This window comes from Phyllobates terribilis, unplaced genomic scaffold (assembly GCF_046119375.1).
Source record: "Phyllobates terribilis strain yellow unplaced genomic scaffold, ASM4611937v1 Scaffold_1__5_contigs__length_1240528914, whole genome shotgun sequence".
NCBI lineage: Eukaryota > Metazoa > Chordata > Amphibia > Anura > Dendrobatidae > Phyllobates > Phyllobates terribilis.
In genome coordinates this window covers 1,152,258,221-1,152,271,796 of record NW_027362761.1, presented here as the reverse complement: position 1 = coordinate 1,152,271,796, position 13,576 = coordinate 1,152,258,221, and positions in this window count along the sequence as shown.

Sequence of the window (13,576 nt, the reverse complement as noted above, 5' to 3'; positions counted from 1 at the left end):
AATCGCATGATGGATAGATGTGCTAATATGCAAATGTGGAAAAAATGGAAACAACATTTTCCAAACATCTCTATTTATTAAGTATCTAATATGAGCGCAATGTGCAGAAATCCCCACACTCCCAGCCTCTGCTGCTATCTGTTATTAATAGTTGTTTAAGGAATGTTCTGCTGCACTGAATGCACTTGGGCAAGTCATCAAGATCCACTGCTGGCAGCTTCAATGATGTCCCAGGTGTGCTCGATGGGAGACAAGTCTGAAGACGCTGCAGGCCATGATAGCACGTTTAGGTCACGCAGGCTGCTCACAGTAGCATGAGCAATATCGCGACCTGGTGTTGTGTTGAAAATCTGCTCCTAGGACACTTTGGAGTGTATTTTTGCTTGTGACGCTCGTACTCAATACTAAATAAATTGAAATGTTTTGAAAGTTTTGTTTCCCTTTTTTCATTATTTACATATCATTAACATTTCTTTACATTACTTTTTCTTCTTGCTGTTGCAATTCCAATGTTGACGAGTGTGTGTGTGTGTGTGCGTGTATAATATATATATTTTATAAATCTACATATATATGTATATATATATATATATATATATATATATATTATGTACTGAACATATCTCAAACTTAAAATAGGCAACACAACTGTGATTCTCCTGCAGTACATGCGTTGCTAGTGTTGTCTCATGACTCCTAATTACAAGAAGATTTGGTTATTAGTTTAGATTTACATGGAGAGTTTGCAGGCTTTTATGTTCTTAATGTAATTTTGTAGCTCGAGTTTCGTGCTTTTCTTTTTATGAAGTTTTAATTACAGCCTACTAACATTAATACTGGAAATCATGGGTAAATGTGATCTAAGCCTCTTTTTACATGTCCAGTATTTATTTCTGTTTTTTGGATCCATTTTGGAATGACAAAAATTAAAATGAAAAGATCCAGTACAGGATACATTAATTTAAGTGGGGACTGAAATGTCCTAAAGTGTCTTCCATTTGCCTCCTTTCTAACTGCAATCCATTTTTTTTAGCTGAATCAAAATATCTTGTTTGCACTTCTCTTTCATCTGGCCAAAGAAAGACAGACCTGTTTTTTGTTTTTTTTCGACATTAAAGTCTATCAGAAATGGATCATAACTGATGGTCATCTGTTATGTCATCTATTACCTGATCCGTGTTTTCAGAACTGTGCATGTGTTACGCAAGGTGAGAGAAAGACTAAGTGCAACATGAAGGGAAGAGGGGGAGGAAGCCCAAACACTAGGGAAAGGGGGAGTGGAGACCCCTAGGCTGATCTGATATCACCATGCCTTCCCTACCATCCCTATATAGGTTCAACACCTATTGCAGGAACCTAAGCCCTGAATGTCACTAGAGCTTGGCCCTAGGTAGGGAAGAGGACAGAGTGAGCACTAGTCAAGTCCCACTACAAACTAAAGACAACAAGTTAGACAAACAAAGGGGATAAACTTAGCTTGAGCGGACACCAGAGAGATAACGCCAACTGTCCTCCAAGGGCACCAGAGAAGAAACTAGCCGACTGCTAGTGCTCCAAGCCAACACAGGGGTACATAGAACTATCATCGGATCCTCTCTGGAGAAACTGAGAGTTTTTAACCACCAACCAAGGGTGTGTGGGCAGCAGAAGGTGGAGGTAGCTGTTGGGTCCTAAAGGAAGAAGGATATAACAATACTAAATACATAAGAGGATCAAGAAGGCGTCTGCAATGCCAAGCGCAGTGACCTTCTGCAGCCGGCTCCAGAGCATCTGTCCATCACACCTGACACACCCGTGACAGTATGCCCAAAAAACACTGGAGATGTTTAGACGGTTAGTTGGTGCTATGGGGCATCAAGAGCAGGCGCATAACTTAAAGCTCCTGGACCTCAGTGCAATATCTAGAACAGGAATCGTTACCTACTGTACTAACCTCCTTTTCTAATATTGAAACAGGATATATATATATAAATATTTCATTGTGGAAGATGATGCTGTATAGAGCCACGTAAAAAGTACACTCTATAGTTATATCTCTAAGCAGAGAAATGAATGAAAAATGTATATGGGTGCTGCACAGGGCATAACAAATTCTGAAATTGCTCTACTGTGGCCAGTACTGAAGTGGTAAAATAAATGACTACCGTCAGGCAAAGAACATTTTGCTCAGATCCCTAAAATGCACGTTAAACTATTACAGGTGGAGCTGTTGGCACAAAGACAATGACAGAAGCCACCTGCAGATTGTAGAATGCAGCTCTGGGCTATAAAGCTGTGTATTTCTATCTATCTAGTGTAAATGAATGCAGTTTAAAGCAATGAGGAAAGCATGTGATAGCCATTCCTTAGGCACCTGAACTCATCGTAATGAAGATGGGACAATGGAGTACATAGAAAGCATCACCTTCTCGAATCAGCACAGATGTATCAGAGCTGAATATGTTTTGGAAAAGGGACTTCTGGGATCAAAATATTGGTACAGTGTAGCTGATCTGATAATGATGCTCTATCCTAAAGATAGGCTATACATATTGTCATTCCAATAACATTTTTTTAAAGGGAACCTATTATGTCCCCAAATGCTATTAACCTGCAGATATAGGGTTATTCTGAAGGTTAATAGTTTTACAATGATGTTTGGCTTCTGTACCGAAAGCTGGGTAATCCAATCTCCAAGACCCTATCCCAATATGTAGTAGGTGTAATAATTAATATAAGCAAATGCCTCCAATTAGAAATGTAGTATAGTTCTTCTGGTTTGCTATGTTTCTTACCCCATGTGCAGGGCAGTTGCTTAGGTTTTCATGGTTACAACCACTAGCAAGTAACTAACTGTCACCATATAAGTGGTCATAATCATGGATACCTAAGCTACTGTAATGCCCTGCACATGGGGTGAATGACATAGCGAATCAGAAGAACAATAGTACATTTCTTATTGGAGGTATTTGCTTTTATTATTACTACACCTAATACATACTGTGATAGGATCTTGGAGATGGGAATACCACTTTAATTCCTAATGAGATCCACCGACTTTAGGTCATAGTCATGCCAGAAGCGCCTAAAATGACCACTCGGTGCACAGAGAGCGGCGGTGGTAAGCGGTGGTAAGCATGGATCGGCACTTTGACAGCTCACTGCAGTGCATCTGTGTAAAGCCGGCTGTAAATCAAAATGTCGGTGTGTGCTTACAGGCGCTGTGAGCAGTGACTGTAGCTGTTCCGTCAAACCTCAATGACTGAAAGCCGGCGGCGCTTGGGAGGTACAAAGTTCATTTTCTCTCGGTAGCCGCACTTTCAGTAAGGCGGCCGAACAGCATTTGGGGACATGACCGGTTTCCTTTAACATTTCGAGGCTTCTGTTTTGAATGTAAATTTGTAGCTGGAGATTTGTGTTTTCAATCACCTCTTAATCACGGACTAATAAGATTAATACTAGAAATTATGGCTTCATGTAATCCGACTAATCATCCAGTCTAAGGGGAAATAAATTATTCGCTTTTTAAAGTAGAGTTACTCCTGGAAATACAATTTTACATTTTACATAATCTACAGAAAAGGTCGCATTATAAATATATTGCTTTAGTGATTTCAGTCCCAGCAAAACCGACTATGGCTCTTTCTCATCAATGGCTGCATTGTTTTTACTACTGGCTACTAATTTAACCAATTTCCTTTTGCCCTTTTATTTTTTCTTCCAAGAGCCATTACTTTTTTTTTTTTTTTATTCTGATGACAACATAACCATATGAGGGTTTATGATTTTGCAGGACAAGTTGTAGTTTTGAATGACCCCTATTCATTTTACTATACAAGGTACTGGAAAGCAGTATCGGTGCCATTCTAAGCAATGCCGCCATTGTAATGTGCAGTACAAATGACCTGGCAACATAATTCAGCATTTCAGTATAATTACAGAAATACTATATACACTTATATTTATATATTTTTTAAACATTTTTCTCGCTTTTAAAAAGCTTAGAACTTAAAAAAAAAAAGAAAAAACTTAGTTTTTTGTTGCCATTTTCTGAAATCCATTATTTTTGGGTTTTCCAATGATGAAGTTGCACGAAGACTATTTTTTTGTTGTGCGAGTTGTAGTTTTATTGGCATAATTTCAGGGTACATTCAATGTTTTGATCACTTTTTTAACTGCATTTTTTGGCAGGAGATGACTAAACAAAAAACGTTGTAACGTGTATGTTTTGATCAAACTTTTATGGATGCAGCGAAACAGAATATGTTTATTTTTTCATTTGAACCTGTTATCGTTTGATCGCTTGCACAATACACTTCAATACTTTTTATTGCAGTATATGGTGAAATTAACTATTCCTTATCCCTTCATAGGGATATGGGGATGACAGTGAAGGAGCCTTCACCAGCACTTACGACATGGGGTAGGGGGATAGGATCACGTTAATGTGGACCTCCAGGATCACTTTAATGCTGCTGCCAGAAGTGTTTAAGCAGTGGCAATCAGAGCTTGCTACATACGGTACAACCGCACCTAATATGTGACATCTATGTATATCAGATGTGGGGAAAAGGATAAAATCTCCAGCATTCCCTTCTTGTTCCTATAAGAGTTCAAGTCTTGACCACAAGTTGGTCCACAAAATTTGAGTCCAAGACTGCAATTCATCAAGATGAGCGGTTTTCTTGTCGTTCTTGATAATGGGGCGGGGTAGGGTGCAAGGAGCCTAGTTCTTTAGAAGACCCCTGCCTCTTAATGAATCAGGCGAGGCGTTGAGTGACGTGCACCTCACCACAAATCTTCAGTCAGATGGCCATATAACTCTGACGGGGATTGCAACGTAGTCCTCGGACTGGCCAACTGCTCTTCCTACCCGACTGCAACAACTGCATAGAAATATCAGGTTGGGAGAGCCAACGACCAGTCTGACCATTCCCTGAGGGACTCAGCCGCTTGTCATGAATTTGACTAGGTGGGGTCGCCACACTCCGTCCCACCCCAGTTATGACCACTTTGGTGGAGCTGGGCGAAAATGGAGTGAAAATGTAAAAGATCACAAACTTTTTGAACAGTCTCCCATTGTGCAAAAATGTTTCAACTTTGCAAAGCTTTTTACACCAGCATTTTGACATTTGATGAATCAAGACCAAAGTCTTTCATTATACTCTTTCAAGAACACACAAACTGGAATTGCAACACTACAATTATTTTGCTTACTGCCGCCTGAGTTTGACACAGAAATTACATTCCTGTGTTCACAATTGAAACGATGTGAAAGAAGATTATTTGGCAGCAGTTGTACCTCGCGGGAGGAGGCTCACTAGTAAACACTCGGCTCAAGGTTAGGCCAATTGCAGACTCGTTTCGTCAAAGTCTTGAGATCTCGGCTTACAAATCCATATGCTACAGGGGTGGCCTCAATGAGAAGAGATGTCCATAGAAGTCAGATGTACCAAATTTATTAACCCTCCGTCACATACAATATCGGTTCTAACGAGTTCACATACAATGTGACTGTTAGGCGCAGGCTAGAAAAATACCTATAATATCTAATGTTTGCAATTTCAGTGCTCTAAAAGTGATCAGTGACCTTCATAGGGATGTAATAAAAGAGACTACACATAATGAGGTGCAAAAAAAAACCATTTACTTAACCTAAAACTAATAACTCTGAAATACAAACATTTCAAAATTCCCGCCAAATAGTCCCCAGTTCGACTCTGTCAAAAAACTCTACAAAGAAAATTTATGGAAACAAACTTAATTTTAAGGTACCTTAAGTACTATTAAACACATATTCAATCAGAATTAGATCCTGAAGTTTCCCCAGAAAAATTACACTTGCAGAGCAAAGAGCAAGAATTACACATCATTTTTGCATGTGTTAGGCAGATTGCATTATGACATTTGTGACATTCATAATTAGAAAGCCTTCTGATTCCGCTTTCCGTGGTGCAGGTGGTGCATCTCCTTCTTTTGGGAGGTGATGCAGGTGGTGAATTTTCACTATCATCTTCTGGGCGGAATCTTTTGAGCTGAACTTGAAGGCGAGAGGGGATACCGATTGTTTTCATACTTCTCCTGCATAGCTCTCCAAGCACTAGTTCATGGGCCAATTTTTTCCGATAGAATCGTCTACGGAGTGGTTCAAGCTTGTTTTCAAGGTAAATGACTTGTGAATTTATACCACCCAAATTCAACATAGCAAAAAATATGACCATTGGCCAGCATTTGGTGTTTCTGCTGACGTTGAAAGTTGAGCACATCTGATCAGCTGTATCAACACCCCCTTTGGTTGCATTATAAAATGTAATTATCTCCTGTTTTTTTTGTGCCTCAGTCCCAGGATCGATGGCATCATCATCATGAAGTGTTGATAGAAGAAGTACAATTTTTTTTGCTTGTGGTACATAGGAAACCAAAACCTTTCCATTATGGAATGCAAACATACTGCTGTACTGTTGTCTCCCTTTCACACTTACAAACTGTGTAGGCAATTCTTTTTTATTTTTTCTTACAGTTCCGACATATGAAAGCTTCTGCATTTTCAGATAATCAATCAGATCACAATTTGAAAACCAATTGTCAGCTGTTATATTGCAACCCAATCCAAATAAGGGCTCAGCCAGTCTTTTTACAACATCACTGGGTTTGTTGCTGACACAGTAAGGACCTTCTGGTTGTTTTCCTGCATAAACTTCCAGGTTGTAAGTGTAGGTCTTACTGGCATCAACAAGGGCATACATTTTTATTCCATATTTGTTAGGCTTTGATGAAATATATTGACGAAAGGCACATTTACCACGAAAACCAGGGAGCATTTCGTCAATAGTGAAATTCTCCCCAGGGCAATAGCTTTTTTTACAGTTTTCAACAAATTTTTGGAATATATCACGAATTGGAGCAAGTCGGTCATGTGTTTTACGTTCGGTTCGGGTAGTTCTGTCGTCAAACCGAAGGCAACGAATTAGAAGCTTGAATCTGTTTATGGACATAACAAGGCCAAATTTTTCAACTCCATCCCCATCTTTACTCCAAAGTTCCTCCAAACTTTGTCTATTTGCCCTATAAGCTCCTGCAAGGTATAATAATCCAAAAAAAGCACGTAGTTCTATTTCATCTGTGGCCTTGATGGTTCTGTTGCAGATGAACTTGTCCTTTATAATGTCTATATATTGGTTGGTATATGTGACAATAGAGTCCAGAATGTCATCTGTGAATAAACTATTCCAGCATTCAACTGCAGTTTTTGCATTACTTGCAGCTCCTATAACTGCAGGAAGGTGAGTAATAATGTTTTGAGGTTCCCTACGTTTTTTCTGGAGTGGTTTCTTGTTCCATTGTTTTTTTTTTTATCTTTTCCCATATAATAAGATTCTACATCTTCATCCTCATCACTGTCACCATCTTGCTCTGTTTCAGAATCCACTTCACATACTTCCACCTCATCATGAGAATCAATCTCACTTTCCTCTCCTAAATCCTCATTCAGTGTGGGGTCTGCATCATCTAACAGCATGTTTGTTACTTCCTCAACATCAAGGTTTTTTGATAAATTGTACATTTTCCTCTCCATTTCAGCAGATAATCTGAAGCAAGAGAAGGAATATGTGTTAGGGAACTACTGTATATGCCTGAGCAGCACACTTTCTTTTTAAATCTGCCTTATTTCTATTAAATATCCTCACACTTTGTGCTATACATTCATAAAACAAGCTAAATAAACAATTGTGATGAATAAAAACATAAAATACCAACCTAATTGAGTGTGATGTGTTCACATACAATGAGCCTGAGAGATTAACGCAGTTATATCTGTCCTCCTGAAGCTCTGCAATCCAACTGTGGTATGAGGTTTCACAGAGCTGCTAGAGACAGGAGACTACCTGGAGGGAGGGGATTTCCTCACAATCTGGTGAGGAAGGAGAAATGAAAGTAAAAGAGATGTGTCTGTCAGGCCTATTGTATGTGACGGAGGGTTAAGAGGTCTACATTACTAAGCTGAACTTGGTCAGGGGGCACCACACAATTCATTGACCACTGGCTCTCTTGGCAGAACTTAGGATAAAAACAATTAAGCAAATACCCTGAAATAAGTAAATAAATAGTGATAGTTCTTGTAAATAACATGGGGCACTTAGTTAATATTATATTGAGCTAAAGAGTGTAAAAGCCAACCCACCACGACACGGTGTACCCAATCAGGATGGTCCATAACTCTTGTAGTTCATCTTGCTACGTGCCAGGAGGCCTCAAAATTGATGGCGGGCAGAGCAGAATCCAAAACTGACTTTTGTCTATATAGCTTTCCATGGGCAGGTATTGAAACAGTCAGCTCTGGGTCCTGCTTTGCCCTCTCTCCCCATCTATTTTGAGGCCGCTGGCAGGAAGCAAGGTGAACTACAAGAGCTATGGATCATCCTGATCGGGAACACCTTGTCGCAGTGGGAAGACTTTTACTCTCTTTTGATCAAAATAGTATTAGGCTAAGTGCCCATGAAGCAGAAATGCTCCGGACTTTTTCTGGATCTCCCTAGCAGGAAAAACGTATGCGGATTGTACATGCGTTTTTCCTGCCAGGTAGAAGCGTTTGTGAAGCGTTCTTCACATGCATTTCTGCATGCGGGTTATCAAGCGCTTTCCAAGCGATTTTAGCATCACTTGGAAAGTGCTTGACAACTTGGTCACACTATATAAATCCATGCAACTGGCATGGATTTATATAGCGTGACAAAGTTAAGATGCTGCAAATGGAGCATCAATAGTAAAAAAAAGAATAAAATGGTGACAAATAAAAAAAACAATTATGCTCACCTTCTGATGGCTCCCGGTCTCCTTCTCCGGTGTCTTCGACGGCTTCCGTTGGTGTAAAAGGACCCTCCATGATGTCATTTAGTCATGTGACAGGTCACTCGACCGCCGACGTCGGATAAATGACATCATGGAAGGTCCTTTTACACCACCGCGAGTCGCCGAAGACACCGGAAGCACCGTACAGGAGACCGGGGGCCATAAGAAGGTTAGTATAATGATTTTTTTTTAAATTCTTTTTTAACTACAAGTACTATGGTACCCGGGTCTGGAGGAGAGTCTCCTCTTCTCCAGACCCGAGTAGCATCCGCGCATTGAATCGCTTAATATCCGCATGTGCACATGTACTCATGCGGATATTATGCGATTCAATGCAAGTCAATGGCGGCAATTACACCACGTTTCCGCAAAAGTAATGGACGTGCTGCAGATTTTTCCGCAATGATAATACGTAGAGGAAATTTCCGCATGCGGATTATCATTGTGGACCATTGCAGACCTTCTACCAAACGGTTTTAAATTTTGCCGCTGCAGAAACGCTTAAAAAACGCATAGTGGGCACGCAGCCTTAACTAAGTGCCCTATGTTAATTACATGTACTATTTATTTATTTATTTATTTACTTACTTACTCCAGAGTATTTGCTCAATTGTTTTTATCCCATGTTTTGTCTGTTAAATGGTCACAATGTGAATGTGCACCTAGACATTACATTAGACATTACATGTCTACTAACATGTGTGGTGGCTAGTGTTGAGCATTCCGATACTGAAATATCGGGTATCGGCCGATATTCGCGGTATCGGAATTCCGATACTTTTACAATATCGAATACCGGAATCGGAAGTTCCCATAATGCCTGCGCTCTGCAGTGTCTCTGAAGTATGACAAGCTGGATGGCAGCGCTCAGCTGAGATCCAGCCTGTCATCAGAATGCCATCCCAGCGTGGGAGAATTCTCCTGATCGTTTAAAAGCCGGCGGGCGGTAAAAAGCCGCCGGCTTTTAAACAATCACACAGCCCCATACTGCTTCCCCGCAGCCTCCCACCCCGATCCTACGCTCCCATCGCCACCTCCCATCCCGATCGTAAGTTAGGACCAGGCGGGGAGCGCAGCACCAAGGAGCGGGGAGCGAAGGACCCGGGCGGGGAAGCCGGCAGTGAAAAGACTTCACCCCGGCTTTCCCGTTCTGTGCTGCGCTTTCCCGCCGGTTATTTCAAATGAACAGCTGAGGTATCAGGTGATGCTGATCAGCTGTTCATTTGAAGTAGCCGCGGTGCCCTCAGAGGGTTCACGTGAGTTCATGCTTGACTGCATTGCATGAACTCACATGAACTTTCCCACGGCCACACAGGTCAGCCTCACCTCCCAGACGATCAGCCCGTCATGATTGGTGTGTGTGGGTGTCTGTGCGTGTGTCTGCGAGTGTGTGGGGGGTGTCTGTGCGATGTCTGCGGGTGTGTGCGATGTCTGCGGGTGTGTGCGGTGTCTGTGCGGGTGTGTGCGGGTGTGCGATGTCTGCGGTGTCTGTGCGATGTCTGCGAGTGTGTGCGGTGTCTGTGCGATGTCTGCGAGTGTGTGCGGTGTCTGTGCGATGTCTGCGAGTGTGTGCGGTGTCTGTGCGATGTCTGCGAGTGTGTGCGGTGTCTGTGCGATGTCTGCGAGTGTGTGCGGTGTCTGTGCGATGTCTGCGGGTGTGTGCGGTGTCTGTGCGATGACTGCGAGTGTGTGCGGTGTCTGTGCGATGTCTGCGGGTGTGTGCGGTGTCTGTGCGATGTCTGCGAGTGTGTGCGGTGTCTGTGCGATGTCTGCGGGTGTGTGCGTGCAGGCAGACATAGGCCGATGTGACACTACTACTCTCATCGGCCTATGTCTGTCCCCCGTCCACTCGTGCCAGCAGGATCAGCTCGATGGGAGCAGTAGTTCCCATCAGCCTGATCCTGCTAAATTGCCCTACTGTGTCCCCAATACATTTTAAATACATGTCATTGGTGGCCAGTGGTTACCTACAATAAATTAGATCATACATTACCTGTCCCCGCCGATCGCCACCTAAAATAAAGTAAAAAATAAAAAACTACACCTATACTCACCTAGACACCTAATTCCCCGAAGCCATCAATCTCCTGTAATAAAATATAAAATAATAAACCACAACCTTATCCTTACCCCTCCGTAGTAGTCCACGAGTGTCCCACGATGATCTCCAGTTTAGAGCAGCCACATAGCATGTGACCGCTCTGAACCGCTGCCGCCGCTAGAATGACGGGGCCGTAAAGCAGCCCCGTCATTGCATAAGCGGGTTCGCCGGAGTTCAGGCAGCGCTGTTCCGGTCCGGTTAGCTCCTTTACGGCCCTGCTGTATCGTGAGAAATTCCCATGGTACAGCAGTGCCTTAAAGGAGGTCTCCGGAGCTGCGCTGCCTGAATGCACTCCGGTGACCTCAGTCAGTGGCTCCCGCTGCCGGGAGTGGACGTGTTCCCGGCAGTGTGAGCTTACAGCAGCCATGCACAGCTGTCACCATCTCCAGATGTGACAGCTGTGCATGGGAGATCAGCGCAGGAACGTGGACAGGTAACAATTTTTTTTAGTAAACTTAATAAAATTAATAAAATAATAGTAATAAAATTGTGTGTTTTATTTCAAATAACTTATTTTTTTCTGAGTGTAGTGTGTTTTTTCTTTTTAACACTTTGTAGGTTAGTAATGGGGGTGTCTTATAGACGCCCATCATTACTAACCTGGGCTTCATGGCAGCTGGCGCTGACATGAACCCCAACCCTATTACCCCCTGCCACCGCACCAGGGCAGCGTGGAAGAGCGAGGCTAAGTGCCAGAGTTAGCGCATCCTATGGATGCGCCATTTCTGGGGCGGCTGACGGCTGGTGTTTCTAGCCTGGGAGGGGGCCAATATTCATGGCACCCTTCCTGGGCTATAAATATCAGCCCCCAGCTGTCTGCCTAGCCTTTGCTAGCTATTAAATAGGGGGTACCCCACGTCATTTTTTGGGGGGGGGGTCCCCCATTTTAATAGCTAGTAAAGGCTAGGTATTCAGCTGGGGGCTGATATTAGTAGTCTGGGAAGCTCCGTGGGTATTACCCACTTCCCAGGCTTCAAACATCTGCCCCAGCCGTCTGCTTAACCTCCGCTAGAGCCTAAAATTATGGGGGATCCCACACCAATTTTTTTTAAAATAAATCCTTTATTTTAACACTAAATGACATTTGAGGAGTTAATAAAGATGCAGTCCCTAAATTATTATTTATTTTTTAATTAATTTTTCCCAAAAATTTTGACGTGGGCTTTGCCATATTTTTGTATGCCAGCCAGGTACAGCATCCAGCTTCTATGAACGCGCCATTTTCCAGGGTGGCTGCGGACTGCAATTTGCACCGGGGGGGCAGAAAGCTTGGGCCTCCCTGCGCTGCAGATTCCATCCCCCAGCTGCCTAGTTGTACCTGGCTGGACACACAAATAGGGAGAAGCCCCACGTATTTTTTTTTTAAATTATTTCATGAAATTCATGAAATAATAAAGAAAAAAAGGGCTTCCCTATATTGTTGTGTCCGGCCAGGTACAAATAGGCAGCTGGTGGTTGGGCGCAGCCCGTTCCTGCCTGCTGTACCTGGCTGGACACAAATATAGGGTGAAGCCCCACGTCAATTTTTTTTTAATTATTTCAGGAAATTCAAGAAATAATTAAAAAACAAAATACGTGGGGCTTCGCCCTATATTTGTGTCCAGCCAGGTACAGCAGGCAGGAACGGGCTGCGCCCAACCAACAGCTGCCTATTTGTACCTGGCCGGACACAACAATATAGGGAAGCCCTTTTTTTAAAAAATTATTTCATGAAATAATTAAAAAAAAAAATACGTGGGGCTTCGCCCTATTTTTGAGTCCAGCTAGGTACAACTAGGCAGCTGGGGGCTGGAATCCGCAGCGCAGGGAGGCCCAAGCTTTCTGGGCCCCACCCGCTGTAAATTGCAGTCCGCAGCCACCCCGGAAAATGGCGCGTTCATAGAAGCGCCATCTTCTGGCGCTGTACCCAACTCATCCAGGGCCCTGGTGCGGTGGCTCACTGGGTAATAAAGGGGTTAGGGCCAGCTTGGCATTATCAGCTGGCCCTAAGCCCGAAATTCATGGGGTCACGCCAATATTAGACATGACCACCATGAATTTCTAGTAAAGTATTTAAAAAAAACACAACACCCAGAAAAAAGTCCTTTAATTGAAATAAACACACAATTCTTTATTGTTCTAAATTAAACTCTACTTACCATCACGCCCATTCCAGCTGAAGCCAACGATCTCCTGCAATAAAAGAAAAATAATAAAGCAACCTCATCCTTACCTTTCCATGGTTCCCACGACAGCTTCAGCTCTGCTACATCGAGATGACAGGCTGGACCGCAGCAGAACGCTGCCATCCAGCCTGTCATCCCGCAGACACTGAGAAGCGCAGGCTTGCTTGCGCTCCTCAGTGTCTCTCTGTGACGGCATAAAGATGAGCCGAGGTCATGTCCAATGAACTCGGCTCACCTCATGCACGTCACTGACAGCGTGGGAGAATTCTCCTGCACTCAGCGCTTCAGCGTGAGAATTTTTAACTTTGACTATGGGGTTAGTAATGGGGGTGTCTTATAGACGCCTCTCCATTACTAACCTGGGCTTGATGTCATCCTATGGATGCGCCATTTCTGGGGCGGCTGACGGCTGGTGTTTCTAGCCTGGGAGGGGGCCAATATTCATGGCACCCTTCCTGGGCTATTAATATCAGCCCCCAGC